The 26,925-nt window shown below is 39.4% G+C and overlaps 1 protein-coding gene across 3 annotated transcripts in view; it reads left to right on the forward strand.

The window, feature by feature from the left end:
• bmpr1aa (bone morphogenetic protein receptor, type IAa) overlaps window positions 1–26,925 on the forward strand; it is a 260,246-nt gene that overhangs the window by 77,021 nt on the left and 156,300 nt on the right. For 2 of the 3 annotated variants that reach the window (XM_073025226.1, XM_073025225.1), the window contains one exon: window positions 24,752–24,797. The exons of the other annotated variant lie outside the window; for it this stretch is intronic. The gene's annotated coding sequence lies outside the window, so the exon portion shown is untranslated. The remainder of the gene's footprint in view (window positions 1–24,751; window positions 24,798–26,925) is intronic. 3 annotated transcript variants of the gene reach the window in all.

Consider the following 26,925-nt stretch of genomic DNA (forward strand, 5'->3'; position numbering starts at 1 on the left):
TGTCACGACATTTTAGTATGACTTCTTGTTGGTCTTTGTGGTGGGAAGGCTGGACTGGTGAGTTTACTGTGGGATAGAACCAGAAACCTTTGTGATAATGATGGTGTCACAACAGCTGTGTTCAGTGCCCCTGCCTTTTTGTCCATTAGCCGTCACTGTTCTTTGCTTTCATTGGGTGAGCCCTTGGGTGTTTTGACTATTGATGGACTTAACAGTGCTGAGGTATTTGTTACGATTATCAGTGAATTTCTGGATCCCTTGCTCACTTTACATTCACCATGTGTGCTGTAGGTATGTTCTTGGTCTTCAAGCATCTGTGGGGTAGTAGAGAACAGATTCAGTTAGTAGTCAATTTGCCCTTGTATCTTCTGGTCAACTAGTCCTTGTATTTTCTGATTGGGAAGCCATGTGACTACACAAGTGCTAATTAAGGTGGACTTCTGGCCAGTCCAGGAACTGCCAGGTATTGCCAAATTGCTTGTTAGATTCTGCCTCAGAAGAACTTCCTTTGAGATTCCTTCTGACAATATTGATATTTTTTTGTGGCGTTTCTATTGCTGCTGCTGTTTTAGGGTAGGGTTGGCTTGATGAGGTGATGACAGACGCTGACTTCGGTTCTTTGCAGGAATGGGACCAGGTCTCGGGGTTTCAGGACCCGCCAATGTTCGGCATGCCAAGGGGTCAGCTTGAGAGGTGGCCTAGTGTTTAGAAGCCTAAGATCTTGGGGCTCTGGAGGTGGGCAGATCAAGGGTCGGTGTCACAGTAGGAGACTTGTGTGCTGTCGGGGAGGCCAGAAAATCTTTTGCTGTGGGCCCGAAGACCTGAGATCTTTGCGATCTTGGGGCATAGAGCTCGTAAAAAGCAACAAAACAGACTTTTTAACACCGTAAACCAGCAGGTTGTTGTTATGTCTTGCACTCGCTGTGAAAATGGGGACACCTCCTTCTTCCTTATTAGGGAGAGAGAACTTGTGGGATGCCGAATGCTGGAAGAATTGCGATACTCTTTGGGGTAACTACAAGGTCTGTGTCTTTGCTATCGCTTAGCTCACACTTGTGCTCGGCGAGTATGCTTTTTTGATTTGCCAGTGGGGGGAGGGGGGATTGTTGCTTACAGCCACTTACACGCAGGAGGAGGGAGCTGGGGGGACTTTGGGGTTCTCACATTTAACTGTTGTTCACTCTTTGGGGCATTTCTCTGTTTTTGTCAATGTTTTGCAAAGAAAAAGCATCTCGGGTTGTATATTGTATACATTTCTCTGACATTAAATTGAACCTTTGAATTAGACAGTGTTCTATCCAATCAGCCACACCTATGGCAGTATGTTAATTATGGGTAGCATTGTGGTTTCTCACACGACAGTGATACAAACTAACAGATACCAATGCCTTGCTCACTGGTGCTACTTTGAGGTCTTGTACTTGTCTCTCTTACAAAATGGTGTTGGTTATGACAGCCAGCCGGGCTTCCATTGGAATAAACTTATCCTGCTGCCCCAACTGCCACATCTTTCCAAAGGACTGCATTGTCTCTGACCTGACATTGAAGTTGTTCCAAAGAATTTATCAGTCTCCCTATGGAATGTGGACCAGCTATTTTTCAAAGCAGAAATAAAAGTCACTTTTTTTCCTCATCTGTCGCTTCTCGTTTGCGTGGTATGTGCTAATAACTGTGGCATGCTTGTTTCAAGTTAGAGGTAGCCAATGAGTGTTATAAGATGCTCACAGTGCCATACAGTGTGAGTAACTGAGATGCCAGAGCAACTCAGTCTTGATGGCAGCATTCATCTTCTGGTGTAGCCACTGCCTTGTTCTTTAACTTGGCCATTTTTTAAACTTTTGTGTCTTACTGCAGGTCAGAGCACCTCAATTTGCACTATGTTAGTAAAATGAAATTCAGGATTGGTGCTGTTGGGGTTGTGTCTGAAAGCCCCAACCTCCACATCAAGGAGTAGATGTTATTTGTGTGACTTTTTTTAAGAGATAGCCAAGTATGCCAATTGCATTCCAGGACAAAGTGTGATCTTCATCCGTCGCAAAGACATTCAAGATTACTAGATAGCATCTGTTGCGGCATAGACATTTACCCTCCTAAGCAAATATGTACAGAGGTACTCATTGTGCATGCAGGTTATGGACTTGTGGATATATAAAGATAGGCTAAGCACACCTTTCTATTGATGCCATCTTATCCTCCTTGCCTAATTTCTTCTTGATCCCCCTCATCCTCAGTCATCTATTCTTGCATTTCTTCAATGCCATTCACCTAGACAACCTTCCTTTGCACTCCATTTCCTTACATTCTGCTGTTTGGTTTCCCCCTTCTGCAGGCTCCCTCTTTTTCTTTAGGTGGACCAGTTTCCCCTCTCTGCAGCTTCTTTTTCACCCTGTCACCTGCTTCCCTTGGCCCGCTTCCTTCTGTTGCATTCTTTCTCTCTACCTTACTCATTGCGGTAGGGTTGGTGAGAAAGTGGAGAGAGCAGGATACTTTCCTGCACTCAAGTCAGTTGCCATTTTACCCCGAGTTACAGCAGTGATGGAAGCAGATGTAAAGCATTTTAGGATGTACTTGTGGAATGGGGCCATGTAAATTGTTTATCTCTCTTCACACATTATCTTAATATCTATTTTTAATTGAGTTTTCTAACCATGATATTTTTATTCAGTGATTTCAAATGCCAGCAGAATATACTACATCTGACTGATTTGCAATCACAATCAGTTTTCCTTCGTGGTGACATGTAGTGAGATGTAACTTGACTACTGCTTTCTCATAAATTAGAGATGTTGAAGAGGAAATATTGAAATGCAACTGTCTTCTAAAGACCATGAAAGATCCATTGTAATTAAGAGTCCATGTACAGTTCAGAACCCACAGTGAGACTTCAAAACGTCTGGGCACAGAAAGAAGTGTATCCAGATTTGTATCAACAATTAATGACAAGACCAAACTTGATTACTGATTTTATGCTGTAGTCGGTTCCTGTTTTGCTTGTTATGGCATCACTTCAGTATTGAAATATGAGTCTTTGCTTGATAGTTCTTAAACACAATACTTATAGTTAGGTTATTTTATCTCGATACATGATCTCATGTAGATTTTGTTTTGTCTGACTTACTGAAGAATCCATACAATCCAGTATGGACAGCATAAATAATTCTACAAAATGGTTATAGCTCCTGCAGTAGTGCAACATCTTGATTGATCTACTTCCACTTCATTCCTTTTCATTGGTATTCAGGTAATAGGGTTGAAGCTTTATTATTTAAATTAGATTTACAGTTGATTAGTAAACCTTAGTTTGGCACTGTAAAATATCCATTTTCTTGGTTCAGCTAAATTTTTGAATTGGTTTACATGAGCAACCTGAATTTAATGAAAAATACTATGTCTTTTACTTTCCCAGCAACCAGCAATCGCTTACTTCCATTCCTTTGCCACAGACATATTCCTACAACCTCTGTAGTTTTAGAAGTATATTCTAAAGGAATTAGTTTGTTTTCTAGCATTTAATTTCTGTTAAATCTCTAATATTATATAAATGGAGAAACATTTGACCGTGGTCTCTTATCTTGTTTTTTTGGAGTAATAGAAAATCGATTGCAGCTCTGTTCTCTCCCTATAACTCTTTTTAATAACTATACTGAAAAGGCACAGTGATCACTACTTTCTGTAGTATATGCCAAAGCAGTGCAATTTTATTTATTACTAAGTTTTCTTTTAACTTTTAACACTCAGTGATTTTTTAATTTTGTTGTTGTGAGTGTTATAATCCATTTCAGTTTCCTGGCAGAAGGAGAAAGTAATCTGTTGGAAGAAGAGTGTTAGTATGGATTGACAACCGGCTGTCACGTTAAAAGCAAAGAGTTGGCATATATATGCCAAAGAGTTTCATGCCGAAGAGCTGTAACTCATGGAGGCATCATTTCTTGGCCCTCAATTATTTATTTGTAGAGACTTTTATTTTCTTGGTTCTCTATTTCTTAGTACTCTATTTCTTATTATTTACTATGGAAGAGGATGATATATAAAATTTACAAGTTTGCCAATGATATAAAAATAGGTGGAAGGTCATGTTGTGCAAGAGGACATTGTTATTCTTCAACACAATATAGATAGATTGGTTGATTGAGCAAAAATCTGCCAAATGGAATTTAATGTAGTGAGGTGATTTCTCTTACAGAAGGGCATGAAATTGTGTATTTTCTAAATCTGGTTATACTCTAGATCCATAAAGTTGAGAGGGATCAAGATGTTCAAGTGCATGAGTCACAAAACGTTTAGCAGGTAGATCCAATAAGTGATGAAGAAGGTAAATAGCACATTGATCTTTATTGCAAAGAGGCTGGAGTTCAAGAATAGGTTTTTTTTTTGCAGTTGTACATGTTGTAAAAGCCACAGTTGGAATACTGTGCATAGCTAAAGCCCCCTTGCCTTAAAGTAAGGGTATAATAGTATTAAAAGCAGTCCAAAGGAGATTCACCAACCTAGTTCTGGGATAGTTATTTTGTTTTATCAAGAGATGCTAGATAATTCAGATGGTTCTGTTTATTATCAGATAATGTATACAACTTTAAATACTTGGTCTTTGCAGACATCCACAAAAAACAAAAGAACATCAAAAGAATGAATGACAGAAAAATGTTGGAACCCAAAAGCTTCCTCTCCCCCTTCTCCCCCACCCATTTCAGCAAAAAGTATCAGCATCCACCACCCACCAAGCAATAGCAAAGCGCCCAGAAGAGAGACCGTGATCTGCAGTCAACAAAAGCTATTGTTTGCATCTAAATTTAGAAGAATGAGGGATGATATTCTTGGGGGCTTACCAGGGTAAATGTTAAGATGCTTTTACAAGTTGGAAGAAATTTTAAAAAATGGTGACATAGTTGTAAAAATAATGGGCCTATCATTTAAAGCAGATTTATAAATTTCCTCATGGTAGTGCATCTCTGAAATTCTCTGCACTTGAGGGTGGTGGAGGCTGGATCATGAATTATACTTAGTAGAGTTAGATGAATACTTGAAGGATCAAGGAATTGAAAGTTATGAGGAACTGGCACAGAAGAGCCAGAGCCAGTATAGATCGTCCTTGATCATAATGAATGATGGTTCATAGTTTTGGCCAATGGCTGATTTGCCTAGCCCATTTAACGATTACAGTTCTGTGAGATTAACATTTTAATTAGCAGCTTGTATGTCTATTTTCTTTCATTCCAGCAGATGCATTTGCACAGTGATGTTTTGTTCCTGAATATAAGGTTTTGCAATCCAAAAATGCTTTGTGCTCGATCTTCCTAATTAAAAACAGGACAGTCCAATTGTCCAGCTTCTTATTTTGCTTTATGTGGTCTAAGGAGCTTGCAGGTCCTCCAATGAGCTCCTGCCAAATTTTCTATTCAAGTTTATTTCCATCCTTTTGAGAAATGGTGTTATATTTTTGTAACTGAAAAATAAAAGTTTGCAATTTTCATTTCCTATCTATGACATAGAAATGTATTGATGACTTGTGTTATTTTGAGGACACAAATCATATTCTTCTCTCATTGGAATCAAAGAATGGTGCAAATCAACAAGTATACATCTTGGAACAAGTCTTATTTTACTTGGTCTTGACACATCTAAGAGTACTGTGCTAGATTTCCTATTGACTAGCTTTCTATAGAGTAACAGTTCAAACAAGCTGTGAAAATTGTTTTAAAAACCTCTTGTAATATGGTCATGAGATTGTCATTAAAAACAAACCCATATTCTTCAAAGATATTACCTGTCTCTCCAACCTAAAAGCTGATGCTTTCTGAAGTGGCCAAAAAAAATCACTGTTGTAAAAAGAATTTGTAATACATGTTTCCCACACTATCCAAAGGTAGAGCGTTCCTATGAAACCGTTTGTAAGCCGAAATGTCGCAAAGCGAAGAAGCAATTACCATTTATTAATATGGGAAAAATTTGTGAGTGTTCCCAGACCCAAAAAAATAACCTCCCAAATCATGTCAAATAGCACATAAAACCTAAAATAACAGTAACATATAGTAAAAGCAGGAATTATATGATAAATACACAGCCTCTATAAAGTAGAAATACTTTTCTGCAATCATTGCAGCACTGTCTAGTGTAGCAAAAATGTCACTACTTAGCGCTACTAGCATAGCTGAAGCAGTCTCATACCAAATAAATCATACCAAATACCACATAAAGATGCACAGTCTATATAAAGTAGAAATAATGTATGTACTGTACAGTGTAGTTTCACTTACTGGAATTGGGAAGACAGCAAGCACACTGGTGTGTGAGTCATCGAAGGTTGGGGTGCATGGAACACAACGGGAAGTGTTTTGTTATCAACGCCTTTAAGTGCCCTCAGATTTTCAGAATGGTACACTAGTAGAGGCTTAAGGACAGCATTGCCAGTGGTGTTAATCATAGGCATTAGGGTAAAGCTGGCCTTCAATGCCTTGTGTCCCTTAGCCTGCTTTTCTTATATCGAAATAAATGTCTTGCTCGACAGTTTTTGCTCGGAACCTTTTGGCAGCTTCAGTATCAGGCAAAGCACTATCTCCAGTAAACTTAAAACTACGAAGCTGCCCTTGCCTCAGAAACCGATCAAACCACCCATGACTACCTTTAAATTCCACTTTCGCAACACTTTCATCACCATCGTCCAGTGCTTTCTGTTTCAGCTTATTAAAATGACTGATTTCAACTTATGTATAACTTAATGGAAAACCACGCTTTGTATACCCATCAATCCACTCAAGCAATAGACTTTCTATTTTATCCATTATTGGATGCCGACTAAGAGAGACCACTTTGCTATGAGCAGAACCAGCAGTAACATCGGCAGCTTTCAAGAGTCTTTTTCTCTGCGTATAAATAGTGCGAATGGTTCAACACATGAACAATGTCCTTACTTTGTTCACCACGATCAAAATGCTTAATTATGTCTAGTTTTATGCTAAGTGTAACACCCTTACAAGCTCCTTTAGGCTTTTCTGTTACCTTAGAACTCAATCTTGCTAACGGATACACAAAACAAATCGAAGTAAAGCGCAGATGCTCACAGGCACATGTTTAAGCAGTGGCGGCTAGAATGCAGTTCCGGGGGAGGAACTGCCTTTTTTCGTGCGCTGCTTTTTTTTCGTAACAGTGAAAACACCTTCTGTTAGCGAAAATGAGTAACTAATGTAGTTCTTTCGTAACAGTGAGGTGTCGTAAAACGAACATTGGAAAAACAAGAGCCACCTGTACAGGTTACCCCTGCTATCCGAAAATAGAGCATTCCTATGAAATTGTTTGTAAGCCAAAATTTCGTAAAGCAAAGAAGCAATTACCATTAATTTATATGGGAAAAATTTTTGAGCATTCCCAGACCCAAAAAAAAACCTACCAAATCATACCAAATAACACATAAAACCTAAAATAACACAAACATATAGTAAAAGCAGGAATGGTATGATAAATATACAGCCTATATAAAGTAGAAATATTGTATGTATGGTGTAGTTTCACTTATCAGAATCGGGAAGAGCAAACCAAAATCGATTTGGAGAAAAAAAATCGGCACGTACACGCCTACACACGTACACACTTGCGCACACAACTGCCCGTACAAGGCTTCATGGTCATGGTAGTCTTGGGGTAAACACCAGTATAAAGTGGGCATCTTTTTTTCGTAAAAGCGAAAATCCTCTTTGGTCAGTGAAGACAGGTACTAATGGAGGTCTTTCATAATAGCAAGCTGTTGTAAAGCGAATGTTCAAAAAATGGGGGCCACCTTTATAAAGTTGGATCATTACCCTTGAGGTATTTAGAGATGGGTATTAAATGCAGCAATGTCCTTTACGCATCCATGATCAATGAAATTGTATTTTAAATTTGTGCACCACTTTTATCTGCATTACTCTGAACCTCTGAAGTTCTTTGTGTGATGCAAATGTATGGTTGGTCTTGACATTTAAGATCACAAAACAAACATTGAGTCAGATTTTACATTTCGCTTTCTTAGAAGCAAATTAACCAAATGCCTTTTAGGCATTTATAAGGCACTGGTGAGGGCTCACCTTGAGTATTGTGAACAGTTTTGGGCCCCTCATCCAGGAAAAGATGTGCTGGCATTGGAGAGGGCCCAGAGGAGGTTCACAAGGATGATTCCAGGAATGAAAGGGTTATCATACGAGGAACATTTGATGGCTCTGGGTCTGTACATGCTGGAATTCAGAATGATGGGGGGGGGGTGGGGGGATCTCATTGAAACCTTTTGAATGTTGAAAGGCTTAGACAGAGTAAATGTGAAAAGGGTGTGTCCCATGGTGGGACAGGTTAGGACAAGAGGGCACAGCTTCAGGATAGAGGGGCGCCCTTTCAAAACAGACGTGGAAAAATTTCTTTAGCCAAAGGGTTGTGAATTTGTGGAATTTGTTGTCACATGCAGCTGTGGAGGCCAGGTGGTTGGGTATATTTAAGGCAGAGATTGATAGGTTCTTGATTGGACATGGCATCAAAGGTTACAGGGAGAAGGCTGGGAACTGGGGTTGAGGAAGAGGGAAAACAAATAATCCATGGTTGAATGGCAGAGCAGACCCGATGGGCCAGATGGCCTAATTGTGCTCCTGTGTCTTACAGTTTCCATCATTTGCCAGTTTTGTTTCCATCTTGAAATTGTGAAAACATTAATCTCGCATTTCTCCACATTATTTTAAGAAAATGTTATTTGCATGGGACTGGGAGAATTTCTATTTGCTCTTCAGTAACAATGGTTCTTTATAAGAACAGAAGTCTTCTATCTGTGGAGAAAATGTAACAGTTTTGGAAAATCATTTTGGAGCTTAGTGATCTTGGAATGGAAAAGTGAACTTGCTGAATGTTGACTACATTTCCAAATACCAAGGCTGTGCATGACACCCGGGCATTGTACATCTAACTGCTGTTGTGAAATTAGCTAAGACGACCCCTGTCTATGAAAAGATTGAATAAACCTTTGGTAGGTGATGTAATAAGTCTTCAATTTTGTCATCCGTCAGTGTTCCCTAATGTATCTCAAAATTGGAAACATAGAAACACTATTAAAAACAACAAAGTTAATGTCCTGGAAAGGCCAAGTCTGAATCTAGACCTCAATCCAATTGAGAATTTATGGCTGGACTTGAAAGGGGCTGTTCACCCACGATCTCCATGCAATCCCACAGAGCTTGAGCAGTTTTGTAAAGAAGAATGGGGAAAAATTGCAGTGTCTAATTGTACAAAGCTGATAGAGTCCTATCCACGCACACTCAAGGCTGTAATTGTTCCTAGAAGTGCACCTACACAATACTGATTTGAAGGAGGTGAGTAATTATGCAATCAAATATTTAATGTTCAATAATTTCAACCAATTTAGACCGATTTAGCACTCACATTGACAGTGAAATGCTGTGAGAGGTTGGTCATGACTAAGACTGAACTCCTGCCTCAGCAAGGACCTGGACCCATTGCAACTTGCCTATCACCACAATAGGTTAACAGCAGATGCAATGTCAATGGCTCACTTGGCTTTAGACCACCTGGACAACAGAATAGGTCAACAGCAGAAGCAATCTCAATGGCTTTCAACATGGCTGTAGACTACCTGGACATCACAAACACCTATGTCAGGATGCTGTTTGTGGACTATAGCTCAGCATTTAATACCATCTTTCCCACAATCCTGATAGAGAAGTTGCAGAACCTGGGCCTCTGTACCTCCCTCTGTAATTGGATCCTCAACTTCCTAACCAGAAGAACACAACCTGTGCAGATTGGTGATAACACCTCCTCCTCCTCACTGACGATCAACACTGGCGCACCTCGAGTGTGTGCTTAGCCTACTGCTCTACTCTCTATAAATAGATGATTATGTGGCCAGGCATAGCTCAAATACCATCTATAAATTTGCTGACAATACAAATATTGTTGGTAGAATCTCAGTCGGTGACGAGAGGACGTACAGGAATGAAATATGCCAACTAGTGGAATGGTGCAGCAGCAACAACCTGGCACTCAACGTCAGTAAGATGAAAGAGCTGTTTGTGGACTTCAGGAAGGGTAAGATGAAGGAACACATACCAATCCTCAAAGAGGGATCAGAAGTAGAGAGAGTGAGCAGTTTCAAGTTCCTGGTGTCAAAATCTCTGAGGATCCAACCTGGTCCCAACATATTGATGTAGTTATAAAGAAGGCAAGACAGCGGCTATACTTCATTAGGAGTTTGAAGAGGTTTGGCATGTCAACAGATACACTCAAAAACTTGTATAGATGTACCATGGAGAGCATTCTGACAGGCTGCATCACTGTCTGGTATGGGGGTGGGGGGCTACTGCACGGGACCAAAAGAAGCTGCAAAGGGTTGTAAATCTAGTCAACTCCATCTTGGGTACTAGCCTACAAAGTACCCAGGACATCTTCAGGGAGCAGTGTTTCAGAAAAGCACCATCCATTATTAAGGACCTCCAGCACACAGGGCATCACTGTTATCATCAGGTAGGAGGTACAGAAGCCTGAAGGCACACACTCAGTGATTCAGGAACAGCTTCTTCCCCTCTGCCATCTGAATCCTAAATGGACATTGAACCCTTGGACACTAGCTCACTTTTTTTAAATGTATAGTATTTCTGTTTTTTTGCACATTTTTAATCTATTCTATATACATATACTGTAACTGATTTACTTGTTATTTTATTTTTGTCCTCTTCTATATTATGTACAGTCAGCCTTCCTTATCCACGGAGGATTGGTTCTGGGACCCCTTGCGGATACCAAAATTTGCGGATGCTCAAGTCCCTTATTCAAGCTGTCTCAATGCACTGGACTTTAAGACCCAGCTGAACCCCAGACCTTATTTAATCTGTCTCAGTGCAGTGGACATTAGGACCCGGCACCAGAGCTCTGAATGCGCAGTGGTTCTATTCACGAAAATAATCACGATTGAAAATAAAGTGGAAATAATAAAGCGATCGGAAAGAAGTGAAATGCCATCGGTCATTGAAAAACGTTAGGCTGCAGCGGTCAACGATTGGAGCAATTTTAAAGGATAAAGTGAGAAAGGCTCTGCCCCAATGAAAGCTACAATTATTACTAAGCAACACAGTGGTTTAATTATTGGGTTTTGGGTTTTTGATCCTCCACATCAACCCAGCACGGTGGAGAGTGCGCTCAAAAGTGGTCTGTCACTGGATCAAACTTGGAAAATTCTGTTCCCGAGCCTGGCACTGAAACATACGTTCTTAAGTGTTTTATATGCATAGAAAGGTAAAATATATACTAGGACAAACGTTTGACTAACTGACGCTAAATAATACCGGATGTACCTGCTCCGACTTACTTAGTAAGAGAACTTCTGATTTTTTCGATCCCGATGCACGATAATCCACGCACATCCTCCCATATACTTTAAATCATCTTTAGATTACTTATAATACCTAATACAATGTAAATAGTTGTTATGCTGTATTGTTTAGGGAATAATGACAAGAAAAAAAGTCTGTACATGCTCGAACAACAAGTGCTGGAAGAGCACTTCCGGGTTTTTGCGATTCGCGGTTGGTTGAATTTGCGCATGCGGAATCTGTGGATAAGGAGGGCCGATTGTATTTGCATTGTACTGCTGCTGCTCAGTTAACAAATTTCACGTCACATACTGGTGATAATAAACCTGATTCTGATTCCCATTTGTAGAAGTTTGTTTTCACTCGAAAGAATCATTTTCTTTTGATCAAATTAAGTCAAATTAAATCCACTGTGATTCAATCTTGTAAAAAAAATAATGAAAACATCCAAGGGGATTGAATACTTTTTATAGGCACTGTACATTCTCAACTCAATGAGGTCATTGTCCAAATTTGCTTTTGCTAATTTAATTACCGAATTTATTTGAAGAATTAATGCTCCCATAATTATTTGTACTAGATCGGCCATACTTCCTCCTATTTTTTGATTATTTCTTCCAAAATATTTTACCACTGTCAGGTGTCTGGGAAGTGCTCGCACCATGCTCCGCTATAATGCATTCTGTTGATTTTATCATGAGGTTTTTAATTGTCACACTTAATCTACTCTAATCTACATAACCTTTATCTCACAAGTTTATTTTCTTTGCAAATGCTCTGTGCCTTCCACCTGAAGCACTTTATTTGTTGTACCAATGTTCACATTAGAATCAATCTCTAGTTAAAATGGTTTCTCCTAATTTCTGCATTAGATTGTTTAGTCTCTCTTTATTCGACTTTTCATTCTAGTTGATTCTACATTTAAAAATACGTTATTGGGTCTGCCTTGCATTCTGTAGTTCCTCATCTTGAAGACTTGTATCTGGTCATCTTTTTCTGGAGAAACAGAAATTTTGTTCAGTTTTTCCTATAGATAAAAACACTCCGTTTCAGTGAATTTCCTGTAAATATTTTTGTCACTTTTTCCGAAGCTTCTGTATCCTTTTATAATATGGGTACTATAACTGTTTACGTCCTGATAGTTTCAGACACTATAATCTTTTCAGGTGCACACAATGACCTCTGAATGCTTTCAATGTCTGTTTTAAAAATTATTGATCCATTATCTATAAATTATGTGTCTTGCTTTGAAATTTTCTGTCTTTCTGTCCTGGTGACAGTCTGTCTGGCAAGGAGAGGGACTGGCCTTCAGCATTCGTTGTCATTTGATATCTCTTCAATTTCTGGTTGCCCTGGCTTCCCAAGGTTTAGTATTTGGGGATTTATCTTGCTGAATCTGGTGGGAATTTAACTTTCATAAACAAAGACAGTAAGAAGGTCACCTTCAATTCATGATAGGTTTCCTGCTGAGATTGGTGTTTATAGAGCTGTGATGCCTAATTGCAGTTGACCATTCCCACAGAGTTTACTTATCCTCCATTGATGTAGGGTGGGGTAGTTGATGTGGATAGCCACAAAGTGAAACTACAATATGTACAATCTGATACTGCTGTGGTGTTCAGAGAAATGTATTTTCACAATTTTTTTTGTAGGAGACTTTTTTAGGTAATTAGATAACGCTAATAATATGGCAGTTCAGGTAACAGAACTTTATCCTCGTGGAATTCACAAATCACTACCAAAAAAGATCTGGGATACAGAATAATAAAAAATGTGCTCTTATGAATTTTGTTTTTGAAAAAATGTAACAATCACATTTTAAACAAGCACAGATGATACAATTTTGCATTACAGAAAATGCAAGACCATTTTCTTGGAATGCACTTTCATCCCCATCATGCAGAGATTGTGTCTTGCTGTGATCACATTTATGATTTTTTTTACGTGCTCTTGTGGTTCTCTTCATATTTAAATTCATTTTAACCCATTCTTAATTCCAGCGTTGCCTCAGGATGATTGTTGTGGTTTAATCTGCAGTGTGTGGAAGACAGTTGAACATTATTCTCTTTGCAGGGCATTGCCTTATAGAACCACAATGTTCAATAACTATGTAGATAAAAATTGATGTGATCTGCTTGATGAATTTCCAATCCTGTTTATACATAACAAAGTAGGAACAAAGCAGGTTACTTGGCCCCTCAAGCCTGCCCAGAGATCAATATATTCATGGTTCATCTCTCCTGTACCAGTTCCTCATATTCATGATTCCCTCATCTTTCAAAATAATATCTACTCTTTAAATACCTCTATTGATCTTGCCTGCACTTGTCCTCCTGGATAAGAAAATTCCAGAGATTCACCATTGCCTGAGAGAAGAATTTTTTTATATAACTTGGCTTTAAATTATGGCTCCTAATCTTGTAATTCTTTCTCTTCATTCAGCGTTCATTCTCTCCCCCCCCCCCCAAAAAAAGGATCTCTTGTATTTATTTAAGATGGTACTTCTAAATGCAAGAGAATATAGATCTAATTTCTTTAGTTACTCATGATAAAAATAACACTGTCATCCCAGGAATCGGCCTGTTAAATCTCTTTTGGACTGTCACCAGTGCTGGTGTACCTCTTCTTATTTAGCTGAACTATAACTGTGGATAATATTTCAGGAGTGCCCTGTATAGTTTTAACAGTACTTAAGCTAGTTTTAAATTCTAACACTATTGTAATACAGGTTTCCCTCGCAATCCGAAGGTAAAGCGTTCCTATGAAACTGTGTGTAATCCGAAATGTCATAAAGCGAAGAAGCAATTACCATTAATTTATATGGGAAAAATTTTTGAGCATTCCCAGACCCAAAAAAATTACCTACCAAATCAAAGCAAATAACACACACAACCTAAAATAACACTAATATATAGTAAAAGCAGGAATGATATAATAAATTTACACCCTATATAAAGTATAAGTATTGTAGGTGTGGTGCAGTTTCATTTATCAAGCTCAGGAAGGCAGCGAACCAAAATCGATTTGGAGAAAAAAATCAGCACATACACGCATACGTACGCACGTACTCGCATGTGCAAACAACTGCCCGCGCAAGGCTTTACAGTCATTGTAATCTTTCTCGGGGTAAACACACGTATAAAGCGGGCGTCTTTTTTTCGTAAAAGCGAAAATCCTCTTTGGTTAGCGAGAACAGGTCTTTCATAATAGCAAGTTGTCATAAATCGAACGTTCGAAAAGCGGGGGCCACCTGTAAAGCCCAATATGCTGTCTTTCCAATAACTTGTTATACTAGCCCGCTGATTTACATCTAGATCTCTATGTGCTATGCTCATCTGCAATTTTTCTATATTTGGATAGCCTGTCTTTAGATTCTTAAAAAATGCATGACTTCACACTTTCCCGCATTAGCTTCCATTTGCCAAGTTTGTTCCCTCACTCACTCAGCCTTGTCAGTATCCTGGTGCAGAACCCAAATGTCCTCCTGTAACTTGCCCTCCAATCTATTTTAATGCAATCAGTGTTCCATCCTTCAGTTCTTTAATATAAACTGTAAATAATTGAAGGCCAACTTTGCATCATCCATTAGTTACATCCTTCTAATCAGTAAAAGACCTATTTGTTTGTTCTGTCTAGCTGACTTCTCTGAGAAATATCTTAGCAATCTATGCTGACATTTTTCCTAATTTCTTGAGCTCTTATCTTATGCAGCAACTTGTGTGGCATTTTATCAAAAGTTGCCTGGAAATTCAAATATAGGTTCCCCTGTATTGACTTTGCTTGTTACATCCACTAAGAACTAAACAGTTGTCTATTGAACAATTGAAAAATTCTATTTCTGAAAGGTGAAAAAATTCTAGTTAATATTGCAGGATAAGTTGTTCAGATTCTCTAGTCACCCAAATTTTGCCTCCATTGTTCTTTCTACCTTTAGAATGCATTGCATACATCCAACAAGACCCTAATCAACTGTTCTATAATCAATGATGAGAGAAGAGAAAACGATATGTTTGTGCCTGTTTTTATTTAAAAAGTTAGATGTGTATTAAAAATGTAATTGTAATTGTGGTTCAGTTTTTTTTGAATTGTTCAGCTGCTTCAGATCAAACACTTGACAGCTCATTGAGATGTGTGGAATTTCAGTCCATTCTCTTGTTATAAATCACCACAAGTTAGCTTCCTTTTGGCTGACAATGAATTGTATTGAACTGGAGGAGGGTCACAAAAAGTTAAATGTAATTTGAGTTAAAATATCTTTGGATTTTGTTTGAGGAAATATTGTTCAGATTTTATTGTTACAGATTTCTTCATCGGATTTTTTTTGACAAGTTGACTTTTTAAATAAATTCAGTCAACAGTTTCTGCTATTTTGGAGCATAATTATCAAATCTGAAAACTACTGAAGTATATTTCTGAGTCACTGATTTCATGCAGAAATTTGCTTTACCTTTTTATTCTGTAATGAGAATTAAGTGAATTACAAGTTGTCAGTGGATAGTGTTAAATTTTCTTCAAAGATCTTTGGAAACACTAGTGTTTACACTAGGGAAATCCTTAATGTAAACAAAAATTGATTTGTACATTAGTGTCAATAGAACCATCTCCTTTGTTCAAAGTACATTGATGGGTGTTGATGTATTTAAATGTCTATTGAAAAGAAATGAAGTGAATGATTAGGAGACTGGAGTACTGGATGGAAAATGAAAGTCGTAATTTGAAAAGTAATTTGAAAGGATACTTATCTGACTTATAAATGAGAAGAGAATTAGCACCAAAAACCACGTGCAGTACTTATAAATTGATGTTATGACATGGAGAACTGATGATATTCTACAAAGTATAATAAGTAACCATAGTGCTGCTTTATTAGTATAACTGGATTTAAAGCAGGCGAGCCTAGTTAGCTTGACAATAGCTTATGGAAGCTTGAAAGAAACGAAAATTGCCATTAATGTTGACAAATAATCAAAACCTTAGTAAAGACCATAAGGAGCAGAACTAGGTCATTTGGTCCATCAGATCTGCTCTGCCATTCAGTCATGACTGATCCTTTCCCCCCCCTCCTCAGCCCTACTCCCTGGCCTTTTCCCTGTAACCTCTGATGCCATGTCTAATGAAGAACCTATCAAGCTCTGCCTTAAATACACCCAATGACCTCGCCTCCGCAGTGGCCTGTGGTAATAAATTACACAAATTCGCTACCCTCTGGCTAAAGAAATTTCTCCTTTTCTGTTTTAAATGTATGACCCTCTATCCTGAGACTATGCCCTCTTGTCCTAAACAACTCCACCATGGGAAGCATCCTTTCCACATCTACCATGTCTAGACCTTTTAACATTTGGAAGGTTTCAATTAGATCCACCCTAATCCTTCTAAATTCCAGCAAGCACAGACCCAGAGCAATCAAATGCTCCTTATATAATAACCTTTTCATTCCCGGAATCATCCTTGTGAACCTCCTCTGAACCCTCCAATACCAGCACATTCTCTTAGATGAGGAGCTCAGAACTATTCACAATACTCAAGGTGAGGCCTCACCAGTGCCTTATAAAATCACAGCATCACATCCCACTTCTAGTACTCTAGACCTTTTTAAATTAATGCTAACATTGCGCTTGCCTTCCTCACCATAAACTCTACCTGCAAGTTAACCTTTAGGGTGTCCTGCACAAGGACTTCCAAGTCCCTTCGCGTCTCAGATTTTTGGATTTTCTTCCCATTTAGAAAATAATCTGCACATTTATTTCTTCTACCAAAATTTTCCAACATTGTTTTTAATTTGCTACTTTCTTGCCCATTCTCCTGTTCTAAACCCTTCTGCAGCCTACCTGTTTCTTCAACACTACCTGCCCTTCCACCAATCTTTGTATCATCTGCAAACTTGGCAAGATTAAACCTGCTTCTGATTCAACTCGTATTGATCAAATGTAATGTCCATTTGTATTTTTTTGTAAAATAATAGTTCATGGTACATTAATGATTCATGGAACGTTAAGGCTTAAAAATTGTTTTGAAAGATTAATGCAGTCAATAGTATTTGTGTTTTTTTTAAAAAAAAAACAGTTGGAGGAACTCTGCAGGTCATACAGCATTTGTGGAGGCAAAGAATTGTTGATGTTAATCCTGATGCATTGTATTGATCCAAAAATAAACATGATTTTACTTTCATAGATATTGTCTGATCTGCTAAATTACTCCAGCTGTTTTCCTCCAGATTACAGCATTTGCTGTATCTTGTCTCTCCAAATTATTTATATTGTTGTGCTTCTGAATAAATAATTTTAATGTAACAAAAATAGGAAGTTCAAAGTTATTTGAATATTTGCATATTGTAGCAATTCTAGTGCTGTTTCACCATGCTGTAAATGCAGTCTTACAGCATTGAGATTATTAAAATTTAAGAGTTTGATGAATAAAGCCTGTGACCTGGGTTCAATCCTGACCTCTGGCCACTCTATCACGCTCCTCTGTTTATGTTGGCTATCTTCCCTCTTAGACCAGATGCTACTCAATCTGTTAAGTTTCTCCACCAGGTTGCTTGTAACTATAGATTCCAGCATCTGAAAGTGTCTTATACCAACCTGCCAGGATATTGGTCCCTCTCCAGTTCAAGTGTAACTTGTCCCTCTTGACCAGATCTCTTCTGCCCAGTAATCTAATTGGTTCAAAAGTCTGAATCCCTATTCCTGCACCATCTTCTCAGCCACATGTTCATTTGCTCTATCCTCCTATTCCTACTTTTTCCAATTTCCTGAACTTTGTGGGCACCATAATTATTACTAGATAGTTTTTAAATTCCAGATTATCGTTTAGCATTACTGGAATTCACTGATCAAAGTGGGATAGCAAATTAGTGCAGGCAACAGAAGGTTTAGAGTTGTTTCTGCACGCTGAGCACAAGTGCCCCACAAAGCAGTAACCCTATTTGCCTTTAGATTCTGGAGTGCAGATGGGGACCCAGTGGCATTCCACTTCCATCTATAACATACACCTCCACCACTTTGATTTGTTTCAAATTTTCCTTGCTCAAATGGCTTATCTTTACCATTGGTGTCCAATCCCTCTGCACCTGCATCCTACATTAAAATGGTCTTAGGGTACTTTGCTTCTTCATTCCGAAGAGGCCTAATCTGTTCCTATCCACCAACATGATCATTTGCCTGACTGAACTCATTCTATAAATAGCTTTTTCTTTATCTCCTCCAATACTCGATCATAAGGGTGTAGCTATTGGAATACATACCGTAGATGTCGGATTATAAGCCGCTACTTTTTTCCCATGCTTTGAACAGCATTGAACACTGCGGCTTTTAATACAGTGCGGCTAATACATGGTTTTTTTTCATGCCGCCAAAAACATTTTGCCTCGTAACAGTAGACCAATAAAATTGATGAGTAGTTCACAGAGGTCCAATGAAATTGTACGATAAATCAAGCGCACTTTCACAAATTATTGTAAATCAGCCATTTGTACTCACCCTCATCAACATGGAAAACACTCGAAGAAAAGCATATGATGCAGCTTTTAAGTTAAAGGCAATCAATCTGGCGGTTGAAGAAGGAAATCGAGCTGCTGCACGTAATCTTGGCATAAATGAATCGATGGTGAGAAGGTGGAGACGCCAGCGCGAAGAACTGAATCAATGCAAAAAGACGACAAAAGCTTTCAGAGGTAATCACAGCAGATGGCCCGAACTTGAAAACTTTCTTGAAGACTGGGTTAACACACAGAGAGCAGGCGGCCGCGGTGTTTCCACTGTGCAGATCAGACTGAAGGCTAAAGCAATCGCCACCAAAATGAAAATCGAAGATTTTAGAGGTGGGCCATCGTGGTGTTTTAGATTTATGAGACGAAAAGGCCTGTCCGTCAGGGTACGCACGACTCTGTGTCAGCAGCTCCCTCCCGACCATCAGGAAAAACTTGCTAACTTCCGCACATTCACTCAAACAAAGATAGCGGAGAATTCCATCGGGCCAGATGAAATCATAAATATGGATGAAGTACCTTTGACGTTTGACCTGCCTCTCACTCGGACTGTTATTAAAAAAGGTGACTCGTCCATCATACTGAAAACAAGTGGCCATGAGAGAACGCATTTTACTTGTGTTCTGAGCTGCACAGCATCCGGACTAAAGCTTCCACCGATGGTGATTTTTAAGCGGCTGACAATGCCAAAGGAAAAATTCCCAAAAGAAATCATGGTGAAAGTCAATAAGAAAGGTTGGATGATGGAGAGTCTAATGAAGGATTGGCTCAGAGAGTGCTACGCCAAGCGACCGGGGGGATTTTTTCACATAAAAAAAGCGTTGCTCGTTATGGACAGCATGAGGGCTCATATAACAGATTCAGTGAAAGCTGCCATCAAGAGTACAAACACAATTCCAGCTGTGATTCCTGGGGGCACCACGAAGTATTTGCAGCCACTGGACATCAGCGTGAACCGGGCATTTAAAGTGGCACTACGCATTGAGTGGGAGACTTGGATGACGAGCGGCGAGAAATCCTTTACCAAAACAGGCCACATGCGAAGAGCATCTTTAACTCAAGTCTGCCAGTGGATCCTAAATGCTTGGAGCCATGTCACAACATCCACCATCACCAACGGGTTTCGAAAGGCTGGACTGCTGCGTGATGAAGAGGATCGCGTGCGCTCAAGTGAGAGCGACAACGAAGAGACTGAAGTGAGTGATGAGATCCTGAGGTTGTTCAATTCGGACACTGAAGAAGAGGACTTTGATGGTTTTAGTGCGCAGGAGGAAGATGAAGAAGGCGATCAATAACTTTTCCTGGTAGGCTGCAGTATATATATTTTTTTTTAACCAGTCGTTAGGAGATGTTGGAATGTTGTTCATGCACTGTTCAGTAAAAAAGTATACGCAACGTAATTTGTGTGTTACCGATAGGTATGTATTTTAAAAGTAGCCGTGTTACAGGCACGGTTCGAAAAAAAGCATTTGCAATATGTATTTGTTTATGTTACCATACGGATTTAATTAAAAGTTTAAAAAATCCTCAAGTGTGTTAGGATTAATTTGGGACTGCCGCTTCAGGTCAGGAGTGGCTCACGTGATATTAGACAGCAGTACAAGGGAGGGAGGGAGCGAAACTGAGGATTCCGCTGCACCGAAACTGCTAGCGATTCAGTAAACAAAAAAACAGGAAAACTCGTGAGTGAATGGTATCGGGCCAATAAGGACACAAGTGTCCGATGTTACCAAATAGGTATAACAAAGTTTAGCCTTACCAAATATGTGTAGCGAGGGTTTGGTTTGGGGGAAAAAGGGGTATAAATAAGAGCAGAATGTAAGGGGAAGGCAGAACGCGTTCTGCAATAAAGCCACGCTGCACTATAATCCGGTGTTGGTTGTCTCTCTTCCAAAACGAACACAGGGCAGAATTTGAAGCCCAACACGTGTAATATCTTTCTGTGTAAATATCTCATATTACAACGTGGGACACCTGCGGCCGAAAATCCGGTGCGGCCTAAAATCCGGTGCGGCCTGTACGTAAAAAATTGATTTTATTTCTAAAATTAGAGCCAGCGGCTTTTAATCAGGTGCGCTCTGTAGTCCGGAATCTACGGTATTAGCCCAAACTCTTCCCTTCTCTTTCTGAATCCCATGTCAAAAAAACCTTACAGACTCACACAGCCATCTATTCTTTGCAGCTTCTCCCAGCTTTATAAAATTAAGCTTGAGAAATGTAACTTCATGGTACAGAGGATTTTGGTTAATTGGGCTATCAGTTAACCAGGGCAGCCGCTTATTTGGGGACAACTTTTAAAGAACAAAAACTAAGAGAAAATAGCTTGGCTTCCTTTCATTTATTTGTGTCACTATGTCACTTAATTGGAACAGGAGACTGTTGCTGACCAGTTTCTAACCAGCAATAGTTGTGTACACTTGTGTGGCTGTTAGACACAACACTGTGCTTAATGCGAATGGTTTTCAAATGGCATCAGTTGCATGTACTTGCTTTTTTATCCATTTGGGCTGATGGATGTTGATTTTGGGGATGGGGTGGGGAGAGAAACAGCAATTTTTGATCGTTTTGTTTTTACTCTTTTTTTTAAAAAATTACCTTACTAGTCTGTACTGATTTTGTTCATTTACTGTCAATCAAAAGAACATGGCAGCATACATTGGATGAATTCATCCATCAATAACCATTACGGACTAATACAGTTTTATTGCACTACAGTAGTATTGGTAGTGTTCTTATTTGTATTTCATTCAAATACATAGTTTGTTACTCAGTTAAACATACCGTAGATTCCGGACTACAGAGCGCACCTGATTAAAAGCCGCAGGCTCTAATTTTAGAAATAAAATCAATTTTTTAATTGTAAAGGCCGCACCGGATTTTAGGCCGCACCGCTACTTTTAAATATACATACGTATCGGTAACACAAATTACGTTGCATATACTTTTTTACTTATCAGCACGAACAACATTCCAATATCTCCTAGCGACTGGTAAAAATATATATACTGCAGCCTACCAGGAAAAGTTATTTATCGACTTTAACTTAAAAGCAGCGTTTTCGCTCGGGTCTAATCGGGTCTGACGCGCTTGCGCAATGCGATCGGGTCTAATCGGGTCTGACGCGCTTGCGCATTGCGATCGGGTCTAATCGGGTCTGACGCGCTTGCGCAATGCGATCGGGTCTAATCGGGTCTGACGCGCTTGCGCATTGCGATCGGGTCTAATCGGGTCTGACGCGCTTGCGCATTGCGATCGGGTCTAATCGGGTCTGACGCGCTTGCGCAATGCGATCGGGTCTAATCGGGTCTGACGCGCTTGCGCATTGCGATCGGGTCTAATCGGGTCTGACGCGCTTGCGCAATGCGATCGGGTCTAATCGGGTCTGACGCGCTCAGGTCTTGCTTTTCTTCGAGTATTTTCCATGTTGATGAGGGTGAGTACAAATGACTGATTTACAATAATTTAATTGTGAAAGTGCGCTTGATTTATCGTACAATTTCATTGGACCTCTGTGAACTACTCATCAATTTTATTGGTCTACTGTTACGAGGCAAAATGTTTACGAGGCGGCATGAAAAAAAACCATGTATTAGCCGCTCTGGATTATAGGCCGCAGAGTTCAAAGCTGTTCAAAATGTGGGAAAAAAGTAGCGGCTTATAATCCGGAATCTACGGTAGTTTTTTTTAAAAAAAACCTTTTTAACTGTTTCTGTGAAACTGGCTAATTGGGGCAGCTGCTTAATTGGGCCAAAATGTATTGGTCCTGATATGTGCCAATTAACCAGAATCCACTGTATTAATATATTTCCCCCCCACCCCACCCCACAGACCACATTTCCATGTTGGTAAAACTGGACAAGGCCAGGTTTTATAATTAATGGGATTAGACAGTCTTTTAATAGAAGAGAAGTGCTCTTTCAGAAAGCCATTGAGCCATCCACAAAATAATTCTGTCCCCTTTCTCTATGTCTACACTTTGTCCGATCACTGATCTTAACCCTACATTTTCACTCTATTGTCTTGTAATGTCTGGACTTTCAATTAATTAACTAGTTGATACTGAAAGGACAATTGTCTTTCTCAGCTATCTCCTGCAACAATGGAAAATCCTGTTTTTAAAAACTTTCATGGAAAGAAATGTGTTGTAATTACTTTATCCACTCTGACTTGATGATATCAAACTGAATTTGTACTGTCTCTTGGCCTTTGAGAAATAAAATTACTTCACCTGCCTTACAGATTTGCAAGTAAATGACACTTACAATTCTCCAGCTTTACATTTGAAGTTTGTAAAAGTACAAAGTAATTACAATCGGCCCTCCTTGTCCATGGGGGATTGGTTCTGGGACCCCCCCCCCCCCCCCGCGGATACCAAAAATCACGGATGCTCAAGTCCCTTATTTAACCTGTCTCAGTGCAGTGGACTTTAGGACCTGAGGAGCTTGAGACCCGCCGCCCGCAATGTTTCTGTTCCGTTGATGGAAAACGATCATGATTGAAAATAAAGTGGAAATAATAAAGCAATCGGAAAGAGGTGAAACGCCATCAGTCATTGGAAAAGTATTTAGGCTACAGTTGGTCAACAATCGGAACAATTTTAAAGGATAAAGTGAGAATAATGGAGCACGTGAAAGGCCCTGCCCTGATGAAAACTACAATTATTACTAAGCAACGCAGTGGTTTAATTATTGAAATACATACGTTTCTTAAGTGTTTTCTATACATAGAAAAGTAAAATATATACTATATACTAAGACAAACGCTTGACTAACTGACTCCAAATAATGCCAGATGTACCTGTTCCGACATGCTTATAATACCTAATACAAAGTAAATGCTATGTAAATAGTTGTTGTACTGTATTGTTTAGGGAATAATGACAAGAAAAAGTACATGCTCAAACAACGAGTGCTGGAGAGAGAGCTACCGAGCTTTCCCAATCCACGGTTGGTTGAATCCGCGCATGCAGAACCCATGGATAAGGAGGGCCAACTGTATGCAATGATTTGTCAGGCATATGGACCAAAAAGTTCTCCAATTGAAACATATTTCATTAAGCCCAGAAAGGCAATGTACTTGTGTATAGAATTTTTAATTAAAGGAGCCAGAATTCTTTTCTTTTTTAAAAATCAGTCATCAAGCTACTTTAAGAATACCTTCATTCTATCTGCAAAGGTAACCTAGTATTTAATTTTAAAAACGACAATGAGTTGTTTGATATTTTAATTCTTCACCCTGTTCCCACTTGGACATCTATTTTGGTCTTTTATGTTCCAGCAAAGCCTGGCACGAGGCTGAGGAAGACCAATTTGATCTTCCAGTGAGGGGCATTAGTTTTCATGACTCTGTGTGAGACTTCATATGTCCAAAGATCCCAGAAGCTGACAATTCAGGGTGGTGAGGAAGGTGTTGGGTAGCGCAATTGGGAGAAATGTACATAATTCATAAACACTGGCATTGAGTTGGGGTTTCACACTGAGACTGGTCTGACGTGTTAACATGATCACGTAAAAGGTTTTTAGCGCTGTTTTGTGGTTTAGGTTTTAGAGTTCAATATAATGTTACAGGTTTCGTTAAACATAAAACACCTGACTTTGTTTTATTTGTGGAAACCTACAAAAGCATGTAGGATCCCAGCCTTCATTAACTTGAGCAAGGAATATAAAAACATGAATGTTATAATAATTGTATCTGAACTGCAGTACTTTTAAGATGCTTTAAGCCAAACTGAAATAAGCATAGAAGATTATGCTGGCAAATGGGATTAGGGTGAGATAGAGAAAAGATTGACAGGAATACGTAGAAGGTCAATGGACTACACAAATTTTTGGTCCTGTTAAATTCAACCTTTTCAGATACAACAGGTCAGTACTAATGAAAGATCATAAACTTGTAACTTCAACTCTTTTCTTTCTCTCTCTCTCCACAGATGAGCCTGACCTGCTGAGTATTTCCAACATTTTCTATTTACCTTGGTAAGTTATTGGCATTGCATGCTGACAGTGTCAACAATTCCCTTCCACAGTTTGCTAAGAAAAAATGAGAGCAGGCAAAGGTTGTATTGGATATCCCTCTCTTTTTGTGGACAGGATTTAAGGATGGCTCTGTGAAGTTGAGCTGATACCAGTATTGTAAATACACCAGAGTAGCCTAAATGATGATATAGCTACTCTAGGGTGTAGACCTTCAGCAAAAAAAAGAGGGTTATTTGGATAGAGACTACAGTTGTGCTGCTGTGATTGATGCCAAATTTTGATTTTCTATTCAAGATGGCAGTAGTGTTTTGTCTGACAAGTGTACTAGTCAGGATTGTAATTGCAAACACTGTTGATGAGTAGCATTTCAAAACCCACCTAGATTAGATTCTATACAAATTACCTAATCTGCCCCTTTTCATTGCTTCCAAGTGGTGTACTGATATTTTGGCTGAGTGTTTGTGTTGCTTCTTTATGTATATTTAAGGCAGAGGTTCACCTAAGACAACAGTTCACCTGTGAGTCTGTTGCAGTTGTTTACTGTGTTCGGTGTTCCCAGTGTGGCCTTCTGTACATTAGTGAGACCCAACATACATTAGGAGACCGCTTCGCCGAGCAGCTCTGTCCGCCAGAACAAGTGGATCTTCCAGTGGCCACCCATTTTAATTCCACTTCCCATTCCCATATGTTCACCCATGGCTGCCTCCACTGTCATGATGGGGCCACACTTAGATTGGAGGAACAATGCATACACTGTGGCATGAACATTGATTTCTCAAACTTCTGGTAATACCCTTCCATTTCCCATCCCCTCTTCTCTCTCACCTCATCTCTTTGCTCGTCCATCACCTCCCTCTGGTGCTCCTTCCCACTTTGTCTTCCAGTGCCTTTTGTCTTTTTCACCAATCAACTTCCCAGCTCTTTACTTCATCCCTTTCCCTCCAGGTTTCACCTATGATGTGGTAGTTCTCTTTCTCCTCCCCCCACCTTTTAAATCTACTCCTCAGCTTTTTTTCTCCAGTCTTGCCAAAGGGTTTCAGCCCAAAACATCGACTGTACTTTTTTCCATAGATGCTGCCTGGCCTGCTGAGTTCTATCAGCATTTTATGTCTGTTGTAAGGCAGAGGTTGTTAGATTCTTCATTGGTCATGGCATGAAGGAATTCGAGGAGAAGACAGAAAATTAGAGGTGAGAGGAAAATTGGATCAGCTATAATGAAATGATGGAGTAAACTCGATGGGCCAAGCAGTCTAATTCTGTTCTGATATCTTGTGGTCTTAATTAATAATCAGCAAAGCACTTCCTTGTCTATGTTGACTTGATGCCATAGGACTTCATGAGCTTTGGAGTAATTTTTGTTTAGTTTTGACATCTGAGCATTACTGACAGGGTCAGCATTTTTCCCATCACTAAGTACTGTCAAATTAGGTGGTAAACTACTGCATATACTCTGAATATAGTCCCTCACTGCTGTTGAGCAATAAATTTCAGCAATTAGACCAATGATGATTTAAGGTCTGATGGCATATTTCCAAGTTGAGATGTTGCCCTTGGAGGTGAACCTGTAGTTGTTGGTATTCCCTTGTACTTGTTCATGTTGTCTTTCTTGGTATAAAGGTCAAGCATTTGGGAGTTAAAGTAAGAATAGCCAAGGCAAGTAACTCTATGGCATTTTGTAGATGGTACAACCTTCAGTAGTTGGTGGTGTATTCATTGAGGCAAACGGTGACTATTCCATCACACCCCTGATTTGTGCTTTATAAATGGTGGAAAGGCTCAGTATCGTAAACTTCAGACTGTCACTGCTAACCTCAACGAAGTGCTCATGGTTCTTGAAGGGGTGTCTTGGTGGTTGGTTAGACCATATCTGGAGATAGTAATGGTGAAGTTTGGGATGTTGGGTGAAGGAAATATTTCTGAGATTATGGCAGTCAGTTAGTGCTTGTCTAGACTGATTTCCCAATTGTGGCACACTCACAGTTGATACAAAGGAGAGCTTGCTGGGTGGAGTGAGCTGGGTTTGCTTCCTCTGTCTGTGAAGTGGTGCTGTGTATTGTTTCAAATAGTAAAGTGGAGCAGTCCAGTACAACTGAGTAGTTTGTGGGGTATTTCAGAGTGTAGTTTAAAG

Source organism: Hemitrygon akajei, chromosome 21 (assembly GCF_048418815.1).
Source record: "Hemitrygon akajei chromosome 21, sHemAka1.3, whole genome shotgun sequence".
Classification (NCBI taxonomy): Eukaryota; Metazoa; Chordata; class Chondrichthyes; order Myliobatiformes; family Dasyatidae; genus Hemitrygon; species Hemitrygon akajei.